Source organism: Hipposideros armiger, unplaced genomic scaffold (genome assembly GCF_001890085.2).
Source record: "Hipposideros armiger isolate ML-2016 unplaced genomic scaffold, ASM189008v1 scaffold_23, whole genome shotgun sequence".
In the NCBI taxonomy this organism is placed as follows: domain Eukaryota; kingdom Metazoa; phylum Chordata; class Mammalia; order Chiroptera; family Hipposideridae; genus Hipposideros; species Hipposideros armiger.
The window spans coordinates 1,117,828-1,140,675 of NW_017731373.1; the positions used below are offsets into that span (position 1 = coordinate 1,117,828).

A 22,848-nucleotide genomic window follows, 5' to 3' on the forward strand; every position below is an offset into this window, starting at 1 on the left:
TTAAACTCCATTTCTCCCATTTACTGGATTTATGACCTTGGGCAAGTCTTAAAACTGCACAGACTCCATGTCTTTATTCTATAAAATGATAATAGCACCAAGCTCACAAGCTGTGAGGAATATACGATACAGTATGTGAACCTGGCATATATTAGGAGCTAATAGTGTGGGGCTTTTTTAATTTTTCAATCCATTTCATCATTCTTTCAAAGGGACCTATGTCTTTTTTTTAACACTCAAAAGCACAATTCCTCAACTTCATTTTGTTAATTTTTACCTTTTAAATTTCTTTTAAATTATTTTATTCTAATTTCTCATAAGTATACATAAATTGAAACATATACAGTAATACTTTGGTTTGCAAGCATAATTCATCCCGGGAACAAACTACTCATTTTGCAAGACATCGCTCGTTTACCAAGTTAAAACGTACTAAAAATGTTTGCTCATCTTGCAGAACACTCACAAATCAAGTTACTCACAATCCAAGGTGCTACTGTACATGCTTATTTATATGGTTTTGGAGACTCTGCTTCCTTAAGCAACAGATGTCAAATGACAACAAAAGTGTAGGCCATATATACAGTAACAGCTCGTTATGCCATTATACAGGAGCACAATCTTTCACACAGAGTATCTCAGTGATGCCCAGTTAATGGATGAAAGGTCATTCAAAGCCTAAAATTCTGTCAATGAGCTTTAAGCCTGGCTTCATAAAGAATCAGGCAGAGGTGCCCTCAACTCCCTGTACAATAAAACTGGGACTTTGAATAGAGGGCTCAGCTTAGGAACCTCTACGTGTGTAAAAAGTTGCCAGGAATGACAAAGTTTTGATTATATATCCCCCTTCCTTTCCTCTAATTCTTTTTTTTTAAGTACCATGAATAAACTAAGCTCTCACTCAAAGATAATCCCTTTTAATACTAAGTGAAGTTTAAAAGCTGCTTCCAGATCATTCAGGATGGGTGTTATTTTTACATTGCACATGACAGCTGAAGATTCTGAGAAATGCACAACCACTATAAAATATAATGTTCAGCACAAAAGCATCTTTTGGTTAGGGGTAAATTACTCCTTTGATCTTAATGAGCTCATACAATAAGGATCAGGAACTGTAAAGCTAACTTTGTTGCAGCTAATCCAACTGGTTCTGAAAATATTAACTAGAAGTATGTGGGAGCAACCTTCCTGGAACATTCATTGTTACTGATCCTAAAGAATAATTTTGCAGAAGTGGCTGCTTCTTTATGGGTCCTTCCCCAAAACAGCTTCATCTGAAGATGATTAACCTTCCCAAAGATTAGACTGAACCTTTGCTAAAATCTTTACTAAAACTGAATCTTTACTTACCTGAATCTTCACTAGATCATTGACTTATTTTTCATTGAACTGAGCATTTAACAGTTTCTCAACGAGGGTACTACTGGCATTCTAGCAGATAATTCTTTGGGAGGATCTGTTCAATGCATTATAGGAACTTTGGCACCCCTGGCTCTCAGGCACAAAATGCTAGTTGCATCCTATATGACAATAAAAAAATAACATCCCCAACCACCTTGAGAATGATTGGTTGGCATTTTATGGTGAAAGACAGAAAGAAAGAAAGAAAGAAAGAAAGAAAGGAAGGAAGGAAGAAAGAAAGAACGAATTTTCATTTGAAAACTAATTTGCAAAGGATTAGAAGTAAAATTTTGCCCTGCATTCATTCCAGTTTTTAAACAATTAATTAAACCAGATTTAGAAGGACTATGAAAAACAGGGCCAGTTTGCCACAGTGGCCACAAGAAAATCTTTTTTAAAAACCATGGTTTTCTTCCCCAGTTAAAGATTGTTATAATATTGTTGTTAAATTGTCTCTAGAATGTGAATATCTATGAGTACTTGTCCATATAAATGTTACATTACAACTAAATCTCTTTACCATCTCATTCCCTGAGAGAAGAATAAAATCCGTCAAAAACTCTATTATTCCAGAGGCAGATACCCTGTCATGAAATCTATTTAGACTCAATCAAATGCCATGTGCAAAAGCATTCTTGTAGAAGCTGTGCTTAACATCAGAGTAAAATAATTCATTTAAAACCAGTGGGACTCCAGGAACTCACAATGAGGGGATTGCATATTTATTTGTACCAGCTTTACCGGCTTCAATCCCAGCACCATCTCCTATGTTGTGTTGTCAAGTGACTAAATGTGATAACTGCACTGCAGAGTTCCTAAATAAACTGTCCCTAACCAAGCTGGGAGGAGACCACACTTAAGAACTTTTCAGAGAGAAAGGCTGAGAGAACTGTAAACCCCAAAGCGTTGGACACAGAAATCAGGGGAGCGAGCAATTCATTTCACAGAATTTACTAATACCTTACCTCATATAATCCCCAAGAGATCCTGTCTGCCTTTGCCAGGGTAGACTCCATCATTTCAAGTCAGATTTAGGAAGCAGCATGAAGAAACACGTTTCATTCTCCTTGAAATCATGCACCTGGCCTATTCGCATGGCAATCTCATTCATAGGAGCAGCCAGAATCCAAGTCAACGTGGGTCTGGATTCCTAAGGCAGCTTTGGGAATTCTGCGGGACCACTTCACTGATGCTCCCGCTTGTCTTCTCTTCCCCCAAAGTTCTAGAGATGAAACACTAAGCGGGGTCTGAGCAGGCCTCTACCAGGAGACTTAACGCTAAGAACAGCAGTGAGCTGAGAACAACAGTGAGGGCCACTCCCGCCTTTCATCAAGACTTATCATTGCTCAGGCATCCTAAGTGAAAAAACATATTAGTGTCCCTTTGGCTGAGGCAGTTTTGGCCACACCCCTGTAAAGAGCACAGGATGCAATAGCCCCATCCTCCCCTCAGCTTCCTTCCTTTGCTTTTCCATGGGAGAATTCCAAAGAATGAGTTATGTGTACACACACACACACACACACACACACACACACACACACACTCTCTCAGACAGAGGGAGCTGATGTCAACAAGTTGACTGTTATCACAAAGAGGAGGACTTTCTGTTTGATTTACTCAGAATCGAGTGGCCACTATCTGGGAACTCTAATTGACTGTTACCACTAATCAAACACAACGTTCACTTAGGTTACTGGAATAGGCTTACAGTATCCTAACTAATCCAGAATGGAGTCTGTGGACTTGTGATTTCAAACTGTACAAATGAAAAAAAAAACATTTTCAAACATCACATAGCTTTAATGAAAATCCAAAAATGTGATTATCGATCCAGAAGTTATTTTCAGACCTCAATTTTAATAAAAAAAATAAACATAATCACCAAGCTAGCTCATGCTCTTGGGAGCGGTTGGGTGGGAGGATCCCCAGTTCGGATGCATCCTTCTTTAATGCAGAAAGGGGCTTCCCAAAGCTGTTGCTCCCCCAAGGCAGTCCTTGCAATTTCTAAGTGCCAATTGAAGGGATGAATGCAATCAAAGGCTGCAAGACCATATTTTCAGGAAACCTTCAGGAAAGCAAGATGAAATGTCCTCCTTTGTCATGTGCTTTTGCTGTGATGTGAGGCAGACTGGATTTAAACTCCACACTACATTTGGTGGCTGCTATTACCTCACTACTATTCCCTTAACTGAGACATAGTTTGCCAGGAAGCTTCCAGGGGCCACAGAGCTTTGGGCCAGTGCTGGAATACACTGGGTGAGCACAGCAAGCTGGCACTCCAGCATCACCACCACCCTCACCAGGCCTCTTCTGGACCTGAAAACCAAGTCAAGTCTTCGAGCAAATCGCTGAGATTTGGGGGTGTGTCCTAGCAAGCAACAATCTCAGCAAGTATGGACAGAATGCCTACTATGTATAAGGGTCACATAGCAGATATCTTCATCTCTAATGAATGCCAACTGTGGTCTAAGGCTGAGGTCAATAGTGTTATTAAACCCATGTTACAGCTGAGGAAACTGTGGCTCACAGAGAGGAAGTGACAACAGCCAGGATTTAAAGTCAGATCTGAGTGACACTCCAGTCCCAGCTCCTTTACAATACGCTGCTTCCCGCAAATAACGCAGTGAAAATGCCAGTGACCTCACTAATTCACAGGTGGCCAGTGGGCCCACAGTGGCCTCAGTCACCATTAGGAGATTAGGGAAAATAAATCTAGAAAGTATGATTCACCGGCACCGAAGATGACTACAGCCTTTGAACAACAGGCTGCTCAACAATGTCAGCATCTCTGTTTTCATCCTCAAACAATGTATAACCTTGAACCACTAGGCTCTCCCTGGGGCTGAAGAGAGGTTGCCGCACTCTGCTCATGGTGCCGCTCTACCCACCACTTATTCCCGGCTCTCCGCACTCCACCTGATGCTTCCACCACTCTGGCCCCCCAAGCCGTGATTCTTTGCCTTCCAAATACTGTAACATTTTCCAGATATGCCACTTTAGCTGAACTCTAGGTTCTGATCTGCCCATGTGTCACTGATGTTCACCCGTGGCAAACAGACTATTTTCCCAATTCCCCACAGTACAAGCCATTGTCATAATGGAATGAGATTTCCAAGTTGGTCAAGACAGAAACATATAGAGCAAAGCAAGGGAGGTTAGGTGAATGCTGCACCTCAGACGCAAGGCCTTCACATACATATGCTTTTCATGCAGATGGTATTTCTCAAACACAGGTCGATCGGCCAGCACCCTCTCAACTGCAGTAAACTATTGTACTGAGCAGACGCAGCCAGAGCTACATAGCATCAGTCCTCAAAATTTACACATGCTACTCCTTTATCCAAACCTTTGTGAAGAAAGGCCAAAAAGAAAATCAAAAACAAAATGAAGAATCACATTAATATCAATATTGCATTCATATCGCACCTTGGCATTTTCACTTCTACGATAGTGTTAGCTGAACTGGGAGATAATTGTGAACAAGACAAACACAGCCCCTGCTCTTTTTTGTAGAGCTTCTATTTTAGAGACACAGAGAGAAAAACCACTAAATAACAAATACAAGAAATGAATTCTTTACTTACTATTATGATACATGCTACAAAGGAAGAAGAGAACGTTGTAAGGGAATGGCTGAGCTGTCGAAAGGACCCTGGCCAGAGAATAAGAGAAAGTGCCCTCAAGAAATCATTGTGCGAACTAAGCTCCGAAAGATGACTAGGAATTGGGTAGGGGGAGGAGGGAAGACAAAAGACAGTTCGCTCCCCATAAAACTGTGCAGAGGTCTTATGGTGGGAAGTCGCATGGCACTTGCAAAGACTGAAAGAAGACCAGTGTGACTAGAGCACAGAGAATGAGGGAGAGTGAAGAACAGATTAGAAATTTTAAGCATCCGTGAGATAGGGAGAGAAAGGGAGGCTTAAGGATGGGGAAATGAAAATTGTCCCTTTTCCCCATCTCCTTCTGAAAGCCCAATTAATTATCACAGTGCTCAACCTTCTAAGCTATTGATCTAGCAAGGATACTTGGGAGTAGAACTGTCATTTGCAAATGCTGAAAGGATTAATCATAGAAAATTAAAGACACCACTTAACTAAAATAGCTTACTCCCCAAAGCTCACGGGATATTTATTAAGAGCAAAGCAGGGAAGAGCAAAGACATAATTCTTAGATTACAATACACATTGACAATGGAAAGATTCAACAGCGTCTCCTCCATCCGTCTTTATGCTGGCACCAAAAACACGAAACAGAATCAAGGTTAGTACATCAGGAAGGAACAGCCCTTTTCCTGAAAAGCCCATTATGAATTTCCTTCGTGTTTATGCATTTTGCATGCCTCTGAGTCTGACATCACTCAGATGCATGATTTAAGTTTTGCCGCAAGTGTCTGCTTATCTGCTGCAATTTTTATTGGCTGTTTTTCTTTTTTTTTTCCCTGACATTGCGTTCCTAAAGAAGCCAGATGAATGCTCGTCTCCACATCACTCTGTTTTCAGATTCCCAAAACCTTCCAATGGAAATACCCATTATTTTGTGTATAAATCAGAAAGTATTTTGAAAATTTCTTAAAAATGAGACAGCTGCTAAAAGTTCAAGGGGAGGACCTCATATCTAAAACCAAATAGACACATGCACGTAAAATATGTGGGTTTTTTTAATTTAGCTTAGAAAGTGGTAGGCGATCAAATTCAATCAAAATAATAATGGCTATTAAGAGCTTATTACATTCCAGGCACTGTAAGTATGTATACATATTCCCGCATTTCATCCTCAGAGTAACCTTCTGGCATAGTTATTACAACCCCCATTTCACAAATTAAGAAAACTGGAGGCTAGAGAGATGGAATAACTTGCTCGCACAGATTACATAAAAAGAAGCTAGCTGAATTTCAAATCTAGAGCCTGTACAATGTCAAAGCTTATCCACATATTCCTCACTGTTATACAACTTTCCCCAACAATAACTACCTACCATTCCCCAAATGCCAGGAACTGTGCTCAGTATTTCAGAATCATTTACTGATAGAATTCTCACAGCAATTTCAAAAGGTGTTTTATCCCAAGATGAGAAACCAGTTTGGAGAAGTCTAGGAACTTGGTCAAGGGCACACAATGTCAAGGTTGAACTGAGCAGAGAACGATTTTCCAGAAGCCTACACAATGTCACAATAGCAACATTTTTGTGGTACTTTGAGTTCAGGAAAAGTCAGTATGTGTATGTTACGCTCTCAGGGTTTTGCAGTTTTTAGCTGCGAAATTTTCATTATGCTTTGAAAGAAAGTAAAATCCACAAAGAACTGATTTGCTCATCATAGGTGGATAAGGAAAGCCCATTATCAATGTCCAGTCAAGCCAAAATATCAGGATTATGATGCATTGCTTTTATAAACAAGAATAAAGGACCATCACTTTATATTTCTAACAAAGCAATCCAAGCAAGCAGATGTAATGTGCCAAAAACTCTGAAAGGCATACACAAATGAGAATAAATGTGGTTCTTTTCCTTTCAGTAATTTCCACTACAGAATTAAAGACCCAGCTATAGCAGTTTCTTTTCTTTGACTAACATGTATCTTAAAGCTCTAAGGATATAATATTTTTCCTTATGGGGGAATTTTGCATTAACATATAACAATGTAATATTTTTGCTTATCAGCAAATTTTGTGTTAACCCCATATTAATGTAAAGACAAGTGTTTTTAAATGAAATACTACAGTGGCTTATATATACAACCCACCTCCCTCATTCAATTCATAACAACAGTTTAATTGCATAGTTAATGGGTTGTGTAGTTATGCTATTTTTTTATTCCAAATAAAAGTATATTATTGTAAAGCAGGGTAAATTTAAAAATAGATTTTAAGCGGGGCTGGCTGAGTGGCACGATGGTTAAGAACTGGCTTGGGATGCCAGAGGGCCCCAGTTCGGATCCCACATATGAGGGCCAGTGACACTGCCCTCTACAGCTAAGATGCTGAACAACAGCTCAACCTGGAGCTGGGCTGACGTGAGTCCCAGCGATGGCGTGGGTTTCAGCACCTGCTGCAGTGGGTTGCCATGGGCTACCGTGTGTGGCCAGCAGCTAGCATGAGTGGCCAGCAGCCGCTGTGAGCGGCCGTCCAGAAGCCGGTGACTGATGTGCCTTGCCTGGGAAGAGCGCAATGATGGTGCCAACTTGGGCCAATGAAGCAACATCCTCCACAACTAGACTGAAGAACAAAAAACGACAGCAACTTGTCTGTTCCTCTTCCCCCAATTCCCCAGCACTGTTCCCATCCCCCCAATTCCTCAATTAAAAAAAAAAGATTTTAAGCATGTAAAACACCAAAAATAAAATGAGACCAATGGAAAAACATGTAAAATTCTTTTATTTGTGTGTGTTATTTCTGTCTGTAAAATGAGAACATTACCTTTTTCTAATAATGCTTTGCATATGGCTGAGATATCAGTGACCCTAATAATATATCCCAGAGATTCTCTGCTGAAAGCACATATGTAGAGGCTCTAATATATTCACATTAGTGAACATGTTCAGAATCTATATTTATAATATTCCACCATAGTATATAATGCAGAATCAAATACTTACACAGATTCCCAAACCCTGACAGAATAATCCTCAGATTCTATTGTGTGTTAGAACCACCTGGTGAGACTCGTGTTTAAAATTCAGACTTCACAGAGCAAACCACAGAAATTCTGATTCAGCTGGTGTAGGAACGGTCTTAGGAGTCTGCATTCTTAAACAATTACCCCACTAATTCTGATACAGGTAGTCCTTAAGCCACACTTTAAGACACACTAGCCTAGAGTCTCAAAATCTAATAGACCATTCACTAATGTGCACGTGAATGTCACCTTTGATTTTGCAAATTTGTTTTGTTAGGAAGCTCAAGAAGAGACATGCAGCTTTTGTGTCTTTGCAGAGATCCCTACCCTAACAATTCTCATGATGATTATTTCTGATCCATTTTAGAAGAAGAAAAAAGACTATTAATAGGAAGACAAGCAAGTACAGGGGAAAATGAGGGCGGGAGGGGACACTAACATGCGAAAAAGTTTCCATCTATATTTAAGTCTGGAACAGTGTTCCTCAAAACATGGGCCACGGGCCCGTGGTGGGCCATGAACTGGCTGTTAATCTAAAGTATGGAAATTGAGCCTAAGCTTTTAGAAACTTTTATAGAAATTTTTCAGAGTCATTTTAAATCTGTTCATTCCAATAATAAAAATGTGGGCTCTTTTATAGATCTTGGTTTTTATTTCATTTAATTATTCTAATAGTTCAATTTTATTTTGTTTTACAAAAGATCAGTGTCTGTGATGAATTTGAAGGACCATAGTTAATTTGAGAAGCATTAGCGAACTCTAGATACAAGAATCTAGCCATGCTTGGTCAGTCCAGTGAGCCGCTGAGCCCAGGATTAAATACAAAGGTGATATTCTGTGTTATCATCTCTAAAGGTTAGTGGCCAGAAAGGATTTACTGAATGCATGTCTGAACAAACATTCTTAACGTCTCATAATAACTCAGTCTTAATCTGTCAGCATTACACCAGTCTACGTTTTTTTTGTGAATCAACCAACTTTTTGTAGCTTGTACCACCTCTTAGGCTATCATTTTAGTAAAATTTCCTGTTTACTCTCAGTAGCATAAAATAGCATTTGTTTCATTTATTATAAATGTGTATCTTCAACTTTGAAAGAGAACCTTGAGTTTTAATATGTGAGTTGTTGGGGATGAACTTTATCACCTTAGGCATACACGGGGTATCTACTCCTTATCTGAGAATCGTAGCTGACATGAAACTATTGTTTCAGGCTGTTCTTAAAAAACAGGTCTTTTAATGGCCTTGGTTGTCAGCTTAGTATGAAATCCCTATCAGCTCCTAATGATTCTGGTGATATTGGGCCATGACAACAGTAACATGCAGCATAAACTATCAATAAATTATTCCAGTCACAAGTACATGGGACACAGATCTCATTTCGCAGTGTTCCTCCTTCCTAGTAAACTCTAAATGATAACTGTCTCCCTTACTGAAGACCTGGATTCTGATAGTATTCAGGTTAAATTCTAGACATATTCTTAGGATTTGTGCATCAGGTCACTATATCCCTGACAGTGGCCTGCAATGGCTACTTTTACTCTACGAGTATTGCCAAGAATAGCTTTTCCCCTTCCAAGGGAAACATGGTGTTTATAAAAGGTGCGGGATGGGGAACCTGGGAGTATAAATCTGTACACACAACAGACAAAGGCACCATGAGAGCACCTTCACTCCTCATTTCTAAGATCTCTAGCCAGGAGGAATGGAAAATGAGGATTTTCCCCCTAAATTAGTGTGGTCCCTTTTTAAAAGAGAATAAAGGCAAACCTTAAATATCCAAGCTCGTTTTGTGATGCTTAAAAGTTGTGAATGGTCATACACTAAATTTGTGTATGTTTTCTTAACATTTTTAAATCCAATTTAAGACATTTTCTCATTCAGTGAGTTAATTATATGACTAAGACTGCTCTGACAGCTTGTACGTGATACAGAATAGCACTAGCTCTGCAGCTAAAATGGACACCTGTTATCTGCGTGAACTTGGCCAAATGATTAACCTTAAACTTTAGTTCCCTCATCTATAAAATGGGGATAATCACAATGCATAGCCAGCACAATTTTGAGAGAACCATAAACTCCATAAAGCAAGTAGACAGTGCCTGGCACAGAGTATATACTCATTGTCAGGAAACGCTCAGATATTTATGCTGTTGTTACTCTCAACAGGGATGACTCTCGATCATTGAAATAGCTCAGGAAGTTTTTTAATTTTACTTCTACAACAAATACTTACACTAAGTAGATTAATGACAGTCCACCAGGCAGGCAGCTAACTTGATGAACTGACCTCTGGAGTCACCCATATCTAGATTATCTGACATGATTAAACTGGGCTGAGATTCAGTACTTTTAGTAAAATTCAAGTAACATCCTTGGAGAAAAAGAATTGCCTTTCATCAATTAACTAAAGGAATTGTAATTATATTAATTTCTTTTATTGTACTACATACATTTATTTCAGCAATCACTTTGGGAAAGGTTAAGTGAAGCAGACAAAACCAAAATCACAAGACAGTTCTGTAAAAGTAGATGGCGTTCATCCAAAGTGCCTTTCCTGGAACAGAGTGTAACAACTTGGTTCACGCCCGCCCTTCCCTACCAAGCTCTATTTAAGGGTCTAGAAGCATCTCCATTATAAATTGCTAGCATCAGGATTTTATCTTCTTAACCTGGTTTAGAGTTTATATATAAGCATCTCAACCAAACTTAGAAAAGCTTTTTCTTTTTTAATTTAAAAACTTCCTTCAATAAAGGGCACTAATACAAGGGGGGGGCGGGCAAATACAAAACAGAAACATCAGAAAAATAAGGATTATTTTACACATGAGAAAAAATATTATCCACCATGCCTTAAGCAAAATACAATAAGATGCCTGTTCAAGAAATATGTGCCACCAAAGATGATATAAATTCAGTAGTCATTATGTCATAGTCATAATAATTGTAAATTATATAATTAATGTCCAAAAATACATGAATAGGTAAATCATGGCACAGCCATATTATAGGGTATTATGTAACTTTTACACAATGTTCCCAATTATTTTTTTCCAAGTAATTTTTAATGGCATGGAAAATGCTCATCATACAGTAAGTAGAAAAACACACTGCAAAGCTATAGCTCAATGTGAACTTAATTGGGTTTAAAAATAATATTTATTTAAATAAAGTTGTAAAAGGAATACGCCAAGTGTTCACAGTAATTATTGCTCGGCAGGAAGACTTAAGTGTTATTTATACTATTCTGTATTTTCCAACTTGTCTATAATGAACTTGCATTACTTTAATAATCAGAAAAAGGGGGGCTTCAGTCTGGCTTAGTGTGACAGAGAAATATAAAAACGGTAATACAAGAAAAAAATGAAGGTTGGTATTTCTTTCCTAACTTTTTATATCCTCTGTATTTCCCTTGCAAATCTATCTTTAGTCATCAACTATTCTGACATTTGCAAATATTACTTATATGGTGGGTTTATGAAGTCCTCATTCAAAAAGAGCTTTTATTTATCAAGTGGAGTTGCCCCAAAAGATGACCTTGTAGCTAACCACATGTTATCAATAACCTATGTCTCAAGATACTAAAAAACACAAGTATCATCCATCATAAGGGCATCTCTGGAGGACAAAACAGATTCAGGATATATCTGGTAAGGAAACAGAAAAAAAAAATTGAAGCAAAAGATGTCACATGAAAATGAGTTTGAATCCGATTGAGTTTAAAATCATGTTCAAAACTTCAAGGACTCAAGTAATCAACCCAAAGACACCTACTCCAAATGGAATGATGACATCAATTTAAATCAAACATAAATATCAAAAGATTTCAGTCCCAGGCTATCTCAGGATTTCTCTAACTCCTAATGGAAATATAGGTGTGCGCACGCGCGCGCGCGCGCGCGCGCGCACACACACACACACACACACACACACACACACCCCACAGTACAATCAACCACTGTACACGTCCATGGCCACAGATATCATTTCCAGTTTCTCTTTAAAGAAACCTGAATAAAATCTACCAGGAAAACGATTTTTACTTTTTTCATCAAATAAGATTATTTTTAAAACTTATGTGATTATGCATCAGCTACTATGCAAAGTACTTTCACATGTGCTCTTTTTAAATCTTGTCCTCTTATGCCAAGTTAGAAAATGTGGTCTACTTGGATACACTGTCATGTCCAATCCCCTCTATCAGTCTATGTTCTTTGAGATAAGAAATATACTTTATTAATCTTCAGATTCCTAACAATTATCCAATGCTGGGAAACATCCAATACATGTTTTTGATTAAGTGAATAAAAACTGATTCTTTATCTTAGATTTTATTTCCCTCAAACTTTGCCTCAAACATCATAAGTATGAAGCACTTCATAACTTAGCAAAAATTTGAAGAGAAACTAAGAGTGGAACAAACACAAAGACACATCTAAATAACATCATTATACTGAGAAGTAAAATCAAAGACTCTGATAAGAAAACATAAATTACAATAGTTTTCATTCTTTAGGAAAGAAAAAAACAAATGAGTTACAAACTCTAAAAACTACTCTTTGATGATGTTCAAATTTCATAAGCAGGTCAAGGAAGTTTTAATAACATTAATCCCTAAGTCAAATGGAAACCAAGTTGGTTGAAGCTACACACTAGTTAGTGTCAAGGAAAAGGATCTTGGACTTTTAGTGATAAAATAATGAGTAAAAATTCTTAGAATCCTAAAGAGACAGAGAGAAAGTCTCAAATGTAACCTAAGAGGCAAATTATATTATGGCCACTTTTAATTCTTTATCTGCGTAAGGTTATCTCCTGAGAAGAATTGTATTCTTGACCTAAAGTACTAAAATTATCATGGTGCAGATTTTCCTGAAAAGGCATCAAAATAATTAAAGCATGAATGAGGCAAAGCTTTCGTTTTACCATTTGATCATCAATACTGCTAAATCAAAAGTAGAAAATGTAGATCAACTGAACAAAAATATATATATAAAAGAGGAAAAAAAGGAAGAAACACAGTTTTTTTTCTTGGCACAAGTTTACTCTGAATAGCATTTTTACAAAATTCTTTGAAAACCAGGTTCCATTGTTCAGATTACTTTTGCACTTATTACTCTGAGAGTAGCAAAGTCACAGATGCCTCCTCTTGGACCTGTATTTGGGTTGTGCATCAGTGAGATTGCCATAGTATAGAAGAGCAGTTAAGAACCCAAGCTCAGGAGTCAGATTCCTGAGCTTAAACCTGGACCATGCCACGTCCTCTTTTCATGATTTTGGCCAAATCACTTTAACTCCCATTGTATAGGGCCAAAATAGTATATCTAGTGATATAGTATGCTACACATACACACAATTTGCTTTTATTTATTTTAAAAATTTTTGAGAATGATGAAGAAGCCACCACAAATGGTTACCTACAGGGAGAATATGGGTTCAGGGTGAAGATATCAGGGATAAAATATAAAACTGCTCTTAAAACACCTTCTTATATAGTTTTTGCATTGGCCCAAATGGTACAATTTGAGTATTAAAAACAAAACCTGCAACTCATTAAAACACATAAAAATTTTGCAAACACGAGTCCATAATGATATTAAAACATACATATTTTAATGCATATTTTAAGCCACTCACCAAAGAGAAGCAAACCTCTTTAGTCACAACTGGCAATAACCAGGGCACCAATGCCTATATACTCTGAAAATAAATTGTCACTAAAAATTAAAGAACTCGATCTTTACCTTGCCTTTTCAGTATAAATTGCATTTCAGAGTAATTAAGGAGCGGTAGCTGATGAGGGGAAGTGCTTTTTACACAAGAATTCCAAGAAATAGATGTGGAAGGAATGAAATAATTACAAAATCCATAATTTTCAACACCTAAGAAAATAACATGATTGAAAACATGATGGGAAACATTCCAATGAAGACATTAGGATGTCACAATCTGAACCCACTGATCGATGTTAGCATCACAAAAATCTGGACAGCCAGATATTAAGTATCTCATGGATCTTTTGATTGAATGCAATGTGGAGCACGCAGCACCATGAATGGCACAACCTTGGGAGAAAAAATAAAACTGGCCATAGCCAAGACCTTTGTGTTAACCTCAAATTTACAAGAAATGCTGGGGATAGTGAACAAGTTAAAAGATATTATTAGGAAGCAAAAACAAATCCAGAATATGGGGTGTTTTATAGGATACCTGACATAATTGTCAGTGTCACTGAGAAAAATAAAAAGGAGAGAAGATAGTAAAATAAATCAGGTCCCTCCAAAAAACTCTATATAATTGTTTCTTACAGAACAAAAATAGGTAAAACTAACCTATAGTTTTAGAAGTTAATCTTTGGGAGATTGTGCTTGGAAGGGAAGATCAGAGGACTTCTAGAGTGCTGAGAATGTTATATATCTTGATCTAGACGATAGTCATAAGGGTGTTCACATATGTAAAAATTCATCATGCTATACATTTAAGAGTAAGGCACCTTAAGAACTTTCCTAAATATGTGTTATTCCTCAATAAAAACAATATAAGAGGCATGACTAATGTATGGTGTTAGAAGTCAGGAGACAATGGTTGCCTTTAAGAAGGAGTGTGTTTGGGAAAGGCAGGACAGGACTCCAAAGTGCTAGAAATGTTTTGTTTCTTGATCTGAGCACTGTTACCATAACTGTGTTCACTTTGAGACAATTAATGAAGCTGTAGACTCACGATTACTTTACTTTTCAGTATGTGTTATTCTCCAATTTAAAAAAAAAAAGTGAAATCAGGAAGCACTACTCTATATTAAAGGTGAAGTAATAAATAAATTATTTACTGGATTTTGTTTAAGCAAACCAACTGATTTTTTTTTGAGAAACAATGCAATTTTAATATTAGATAATTCTGTGTATTGCATTAAGTGTAATAAAGACACTGTATTTGTATAAGATAACGTCCCTATTTATTATAGGGGTGAAACAGTTGTCATGTGTGGCCACTGAAGTCTATGCTCACTTAGCTTAGTGGTCAGATAACAATTAGACAAAGATTTCCTTAAATGCCTTGAACCAGTAACTCTCCAGCCTTTGTTACTGAGCTCTGTGTATATGATGGATCACACCCTCAACACTCCAGCAGTTTACAACTCTGCCTTAGCCTTTACTTCCGGCTTGCACAGAGCCTCAGATAGGCCAGGGAAGAGAAATGAAGCCCTTTTCGGGTCTTTACTGGGCATAACACAGCCCTGCCTATATGTGTGGCCTTCTAGATTCCCAGAAATAGATCAAAGTTTTTCAAAGCCCCCTCTGACTTCTCACTCTCCATTTTGTCCTTTTACATTTTTTGGTGCCCCTCTGTATGCCCCAAGTGGTATCGCGACCAGTGGCAGCTGTGATGTTAAACAATTGCCAGTGATTGTTTTTGACAAATGTCCTAGAGATAGGGCTGCCTGCACTGAGTAAGCTCTGGGCCAGGGCAAATAGAGAATAGTACTGTGAATGCAGCTTTTTCCAAAGTTGCCAGACATATCACATAGTGACAATCCTCTAAGGATGAAGCTTTTGGGGGAGCCGGGAACCCATGATACCCCTATTAATGGCTATTAATCTGTTGGTGTTCAAAGCTACTATGGAGCTGGGGAGGGGGTATAGAGATAAGATGAATTCAAACACCACAAAGCCAAATCTTTCTGTTGTAATTAAGAGTCAACCTGTTCCTTGAATAAATGTTCCTTTGGCAGATTTCCAGAATTCTGGAAAAAAAAATGATTTTGAAATTTTTCTCCAGTGTACTTATTGCTTTTTAGAGGAGCAGACTTTTGGTGGTCCTTTCTCTGCCATTCAGAAGTGCTTCTCCTGACAGTCATCCCTTGAAGATGAGATTAGGGGTTTTCTTATTGGATTTCTTAGTTGTACCAGCTGCCATTTTCAGCAAGCACAGTTGCTTAAAGCATGATACTCAAAGAAGTCAAAAGTCCCTTACAGACATTACTCTGTGACCACAAACTTCACTAATAACCTCACATAGTTTTCATGTCACTGATTCTAAATATCAGTTCAGCACAAAGTCATCCTTCCTATTGAAAAAAAAATTTAGCACAACATGTCTTACTGGCCGTGGGAGTTATGACATCAGTTTCTATTAAGATTGTATCTACATTTCATACTGCTTTGGCACTTTGGTTGTTAACAAGTTGCAAATTAATATAGAAAAATAAATGTACATACAAAATTCTCACTAAAATGAGTCAGCAATGGAATTTCCAGGCTGGTCACCAGTTCTCATAATCTAAGGGATTTTAAAGGGGCAGGTTCCAGTCTATTAATAGGCAGAAAATGTTCTTTATATCGTAATAAATAAAAGCAGAGAAGAAGTTCTGGGAAGTCAGGAAGCAGACATTTACCTCCTAGCAGGAGAACAAGGGTTTCCCAGAAGCCAGGCCGAGCTGAGGCTGGAAGGGTCATTGGTAAGGCAACAGCCTTATGTTACGGCTCTCTATACATCGTCATCTGGAAGCTAAGTGTGATATAAAGAAGTGAGTTCTCTTAAATTGCCAGGGATGTATAATCTAATGCAGGGCATGGCTGACATTAGTTCTTTTTTAAACTAAAATAAAATTAAACATAATATTAAATAAGACAAAGCAATAAAGTCTCTTAAAAATTAAGATTAAAGAGTGGTAAATGGAAAACCACAGTATTTCCCTTTATAATTAGGAGCAATCTTGCTTTAAACCTTAAATAATCTTTCTTAACCTCAAGTCCTTAGATCCTTAAAGGCGGAATTTTGCGGATACTAAAATACATGAAAAGGAAGGTAAACTTTGTGTGTATGTATACATATTTTTTCTTCTGTGGAGAAACCCCATAGCATTCATCACATTCTCAAAGAATTAATTATATGTGCCATAAGAGTAAATGCATCCCAAACTGCACCCAGCAGCATAGTAAAAGGATTATACACCATGACCAAGTGGGATTTATCACAGGAATGCAAGGGTGGTTTAGCATACAAAAATCAATTAATGTAATACACCACAGTAATGGAATGAAGGAGGGAAAAAAACACATGGTCATTTCATTTGATGCATTTGAAACAATCCAATACCCTTGTAATAAAATACTTAATAAACTAGGAATAGAAAGGAATTTATGAAAAACCCACAGCTAACATCATACTCAATGGTGAAAGACTGAAAGCCTTCCCCCTAAGATCAAGAACAAGCCAGGGACATGGTTACTTAAATATGGCAGAAAAAACAACAACAACTCTATAATAAAATAATTTTAACACAACTACTTCAAATCAAATTAGAAACTAAAGATATTTTCAAGTTTTGCAAATCACTGTAGTCAGCAGAAAGTTGATGAAGTCCAAAAAGAATAGAGTGAGAGTCTGTACAAGGTAACAGGGGCTTGTGTTCTCCATCTGGTAATAAGGGATGCTCTACTTTGCCTTCATTATTTATAAACAATATGGCTTTACAATGATAGCTAGAGCAACTGATGCAAATGGAAACTGCACTTCTGTCTTGCTTCACAGTGATGGTTCTAAACCAGGGTAGCTGACAATGATCACACTGTATTCTAACGATGTCATCAGCTTCAATATCAGTAAAAGGTACATTGGAGATGGTAGCAAGACTAAAAATAATTTCTATTTTCTTCTGTTTTCCAAGTTTTTCACTGTGCTTACCTTTCATCAGGGATAAAACTGTATTTTTTTAAATAAAACAGATGACTCTAATGGCAATATGAAGGATGAATTGTAGCAGGAAGAAATTGGTGGTAGGAACATCAGTCCAAAGCGTGCTCCAAGTTAAGGAGACACATGGCCAGGATGTGAATAAAAGCAGGAGCAATGGGGATTAGACATAGGTACACTGAAGAGGTGAACTGACTAGGCCAACTGGGTGAAAGTAATGAAGAAAACTTTAAGAATTAATCTCAAATTTCTGAGCTGGGTAAACCACCAGCAACATAAGAGAAAAGAAGAGGTGGGCTGGTTACAGGCCAGAGGATATGGTCAAGTTCGGTTTGGGGGCCGGCCAAGTGGCACGTTGGTTAAGAACTGGCCTGGGACACCAGAGGGCCCCGGTTCGGATCCCACATATGAGGGCCAGTGACACTGCCCTCTACAGCTAAGATGCTGAACAACAGCTCAACCTGGAGCTGGGCTGCCATGAGTCGCCTGCGACGGCGTAGGCTGCAGCCCCTGTGGCAGTGGGTTGCCATGGGCTACCGTATGTAGCCAGCAGCCAGCGTGAGCGGCCATCCAGAAGCCGGCGACTGATCTGCCTCGCCCGGGAAGAGTGCAATGATGGTGCCAACATGGGCCAGTGAAGCGACGTCCTCCACAACTAGACTGAAGAACAAAAGGACAGCAAATTGTCTGTTCCCCTTCCCCCAATTCCCCAATAAAAAAAAAATTTTTTTAATCTTAAAAAAAAAAAAAAAAGTTCGGTTTGGGCTATAATGAGATTCAGGAGTCTGGGGCCCATCCAGGTAAAGATGTCAAATCAACACTGGAAATACAATAATGGCACTTAGAATCAGATGGAGAATGAATTGGAGATTTAAGTGGATGACTGTTAGCTGAAGCCCTAGGAATGGATGAAATTGCTCAGAATGCTACAAACAAAATGAGAAGAAAATGGCCTAGGATAAAAGCCTGGAGAACAACACTATTTAAGGTGAAATAAGAGACAGTAAAGGACAAAATAGGAAGAAATGTTAACCAAAAGAGAATGGTCTTATGTAAGCCAAAAATATATACATTTTCAAAAAGGAAAATGTCAGAACAGTATCATCATATCCTGAAAAGATTAAAGGATAAAGCCTGAAAAATGTCCATTGCATTCAGCAATGATGAGGTCCCTAGTGACCTTACTGGAGGCAGAAACCGTCAAATGTTGGAGCTAAACTGATGAGGGATGAGGAATAAAATGGTAGGGGAATATGTCAACCAATAAACCAATCATGCAATAGTGCACTGCCACATTGCATATACACCATTCCTTTTAAATTTTTAATAAGTGAAAATGGAAACTATATTCTCTTATATTTCTTGGCAAAAGGTTAAGCAGTAGTAGACTAGCGAAATATACTCCTTGTGTTCAAGTCCTATATCTATCACTCATTGCTTGTGTGATTTTTGACAAATAATTTAACACCTCTGTATCCCTATTCCTCATCTGGGAAATGGGGATGGGAATTGTACAACCTCACCAGATTGCTGAGGGTTACATGAGGTGATGCATGCAAAGCGACTAGCTTAGTGTCTGCTCACTCAGGGTTTGATGTTTTATTTCCTAATCCTATCTGTACAGAACCAAAAAGAAATTAATTGATTATTTAAATACCAATTTAATTCAGGACTGCTCATTAAGCTTACTCATTTACTTGACAATAAACATTCATTGAACATCATGTATGGGTCAAATAGGTGTTGGATCCTGGGGACACAATAATGATTAAGGTTTGCTCCCAACTCTTACAGGCCAGAGGAGGCAATGGCTACATTAAAAAAAAAAACTAAAAAAAAACAACACAAGGTGGCAAGTAAAATAACAGAAGTGTTATTATAAGGACTACTTGTAAAGCTTATAGAGAAGCAAACAAGACAATGCAAATTTACACAATGAAATGATGAAACGACACTTGTAGTGTCCTCCCTAGTACTTTCTAATCCTTCATTACAATGTCCTCAGTTGATTAAAAAAACCAAAATGCTAAGCTGCCAGTTGATTAATTTCTTCTGCATCCTTTATACTAATCACTTATTCTAATAACCTATATTTAATCTAATTTATTTTTCTCTGCATTTCTCAATAACTACATGACATTAACAATAAATCTCCTGAGTCACCTGTTGGATGGTTCCTTTTCTGTATCCCATATGCAATAAATCACAGTGTAATCTCATTAAGATATAAAAGCCTTCTCTGCCTTACAAACAACAGCTCATTTAATTAACCAGAATATAGAAGCTACAGTTATTTAATGAAAGCTATTTCAATGAGCCACTGAAAATTGCAATATTAAAACAAATCTCTTAATATGATCTCAGTAGACAGAAATGAATGTTTTATCCTGTAAAATGCCTTCTAAGATCCTGTATCCTTGGTCATCCCCCTCCACTAATAGCCCTGTAATCTGATAACATAACCTGCTATAAAAAGAGTGCTCTGCTCACTGAGGTAAGACACTAAAGGCCTAGGTTGCAGTTCTTTGTGATCTGGGGCTAGTTCTCTAACATCTCATGAACTTCAGTGAAGGTCTGAAAATATCTGTTCGGCCTAGTCACGTTGTTGAAAAGAAATGACAAGGAAGTTTTTACCTAAGTGCTGTCCAAACTTTCAAGTGCAACAGTAAAGCAAAGTATTTTATTGGAATGTAACTTACCTGGATCAAAATAACTGCTGTAGTAGATGAGTTTTGCTTTCTTTATTCCTTATTTCAAATTAGTCATAAGAAAACTAACCTGACTGGAAGCCTATCTATTAGTATCTATTAAATATGTTTCATTTAATAGAAAGTACCTCATTTAATGTGAAAAAGGGTCAGGACAGTGCAGAGCTGTGTATCCTTAACTTCTTCCTAATATATACACATGTGCCACCTCCACCCCATCCTCAAAACTACTTGGGAAGAAGAAACGGAAGCTCTGACTTTATAAAGAATTGGACTAAGGAGAAAGTAGAATGACCAATATAGTCAGCACTTATTTATTGAGGGCCTGCTTTGTGCGTGGAACAATTCTAAGCCCCAGGACACATTAGTGGACTAAACAAAGACAAAAACTCCTGACCTCATGGAGTTTACATTCTAGCAGGAGATGGAAGGGGAAGATAGAAAAAATAATAAACATATTGAGGTAGGTTACAGAGTGCATTGGAAGGTGATAAGTGTTTGGGGGGAAATAGTAGAGCAAGATAGGGGCTCAAAAGTGGGAAAGCAGGTGTGCCTCATTGGGAAGGTGACACTACAGCAAAGAGCTGAGTGAGATGTATATCACATTGTGTGCTCACCACCCAGAGTCAGTTCTCCTTCCATCACCATATATTTGATCCTGTTTACCCTCATCTACCAACCCCCGCCCCCCTTACCCTCTGGTAACAACTAAACTATTGTCTGTATCTATGAGTTTTTGTTTCTTCATTTGTTTGTCTTGTTCCTTTGTTGTTTTCAGTTTTATGTCCCACATATCAGTGAAATCATATGGTTCTCGACTTTTTTTGTCTGACTTATTTCACTTAGCATAAAAATCTCAAGTTCCATCCATATTGTCGCAAATGGTATCATTTCATCTTTTCTTATGGCATATTTTCTAAAGACTGAGATTTTGCTTTTTCATGACTTTCTTTAGCTTTATGGATTTAACACTTTATATAGTATTATCTGTCATGCATTGTTTGGAGTGTTTTATAAATATAAATTAACTAACAGCAACCCTGTTATTCTTCGATGTTATTCTTATTACCATATGATAGATGGTGAAACCAAGGCACAGAGAGATTACATAATATGCCCACAGGCACACAGCCCATTCATAGCAAAGCCAGGATTCAATCCAGATAGCTGGCTTCAAAGTACATAAGTTTACTGATCGGGGTGATCACTTCATAAGTTATATAAATGTCTAATCACTATGTTGTACACCTGAAATTAGTATAATAGTGCATGTCAACTGTAATTCAAAATTTTTTAAATTAAAAAACACTTTTTTGAGCTTAAAAAAATAAAATATTAAGGCTTCAATTAAAAATAGTACAATTTAACTACTATGCTATGCTACCTTCTATTTACTTGTGGGGTTTCAATATATACCTATTATCTTTTTCCTTAATGTATTTACAGCATCTAACCATATGTATGGTTTTCAATGTATATGATTGGAAACCTAGAAAAACGAACTGAGGGGTAAATTTTTCTAGATACCAAAAGCAAAATACTGTGGCAATTTTGCAGAAGTAAAAGTGTTAGGGTTCCTGATGTTACTGATTTACTTCTCAAACACAAGAGTCACGTTCCCAGAGCTGCTTTCTGGCTCTTACAGAAGTTAACTATTGGAGGGAAGGCTAGCAGGGGGCATGGCTACTGCCACTAGGAGGAGCACCTCTGTGGAAAACTGAACAGGAGTATAAGCCTCTCGACAGGATAATCTCGACAGGCAACAGGAAAGCAACAATTCCTAGAATTTGAATCGTAGATGGGTACATCACAAATTGTGATGGAAGGGCAATCTGCCGTGGATTAGTCACTTTATAGACCATTCAGGACACATTTTCCACACATGTTTGGTTTCTCTCTCCATATGGCACAGCAACCTCATGCCACTAACTGAAGAACATTCCATGCATGAAATTAACTGTCGTGTTTCAGAATTGTCTGTTGCAGGCAAATGGATGTGCTACCAAGAAGCCTTACAGAGAGAGATTTCCTGAGGAGTGCAGCATTTTCTAAAGCACATTTGGAAAAACCTTAATACTTGGAGAAGTCACTAGTAAAAGGGGCACCTGGTCACATAATAAGAGTAGAATGTGGTGGACATTATAACCCACCCCTTAGAGGTTCACAATATTCATTAGCAAATGTTAGGGCTCCCAGAAGCCTTCTGACTTCTATGGTGTCCTAAACAGATTTGACCGGGGAACACTTTATCCCATAACACCTACAAACAGCCTTGAAGAAAGGACTCTGAGAGACTGACTTGGTGAAATCCCCACTATTCTGAATCTTCATCCTGGCTCTGCAAGCGTTTGATCTTGTCAGGCCCCTAGAATTGGTCAGAATCAGAAAGGCAGAATTAAGTTGACAAACAAATGTAACTTTGAAGGGGGCCTAGTTC

The 22,848-nt window shown here is 37.8% G+C and overlaps 1 protein-coding gene across 3 annotated transcripts in view; it reads right to left on the reverse strand.

The window, feature by feature from the left end:
• HECW2 (HECT, C2 and WW domain containing E3 ubiquitin protein ligase 2) overlaps positions 1-22,848 on the reverse strand; it is a 360,649-nt gene that overhangs the window by 145,067 nt on the left and 192,734 nt on the right. The window contains exon 1 of one of the 3 annotated variants that reach the window (XM_019635680.1): positions 2,367-2,749. The exons of the other annotated variants lie outside the window; for them this stretch is intronic. The gene's annotated coding sequence lies outside the window, so the exon portion shown is untranslated. Of the gene's footprint in view, positions 1-2,366; positions 2,750-22,848 lie in introns of those variants that run through there. 3 annotated transcript variants of the gene reach the window in all.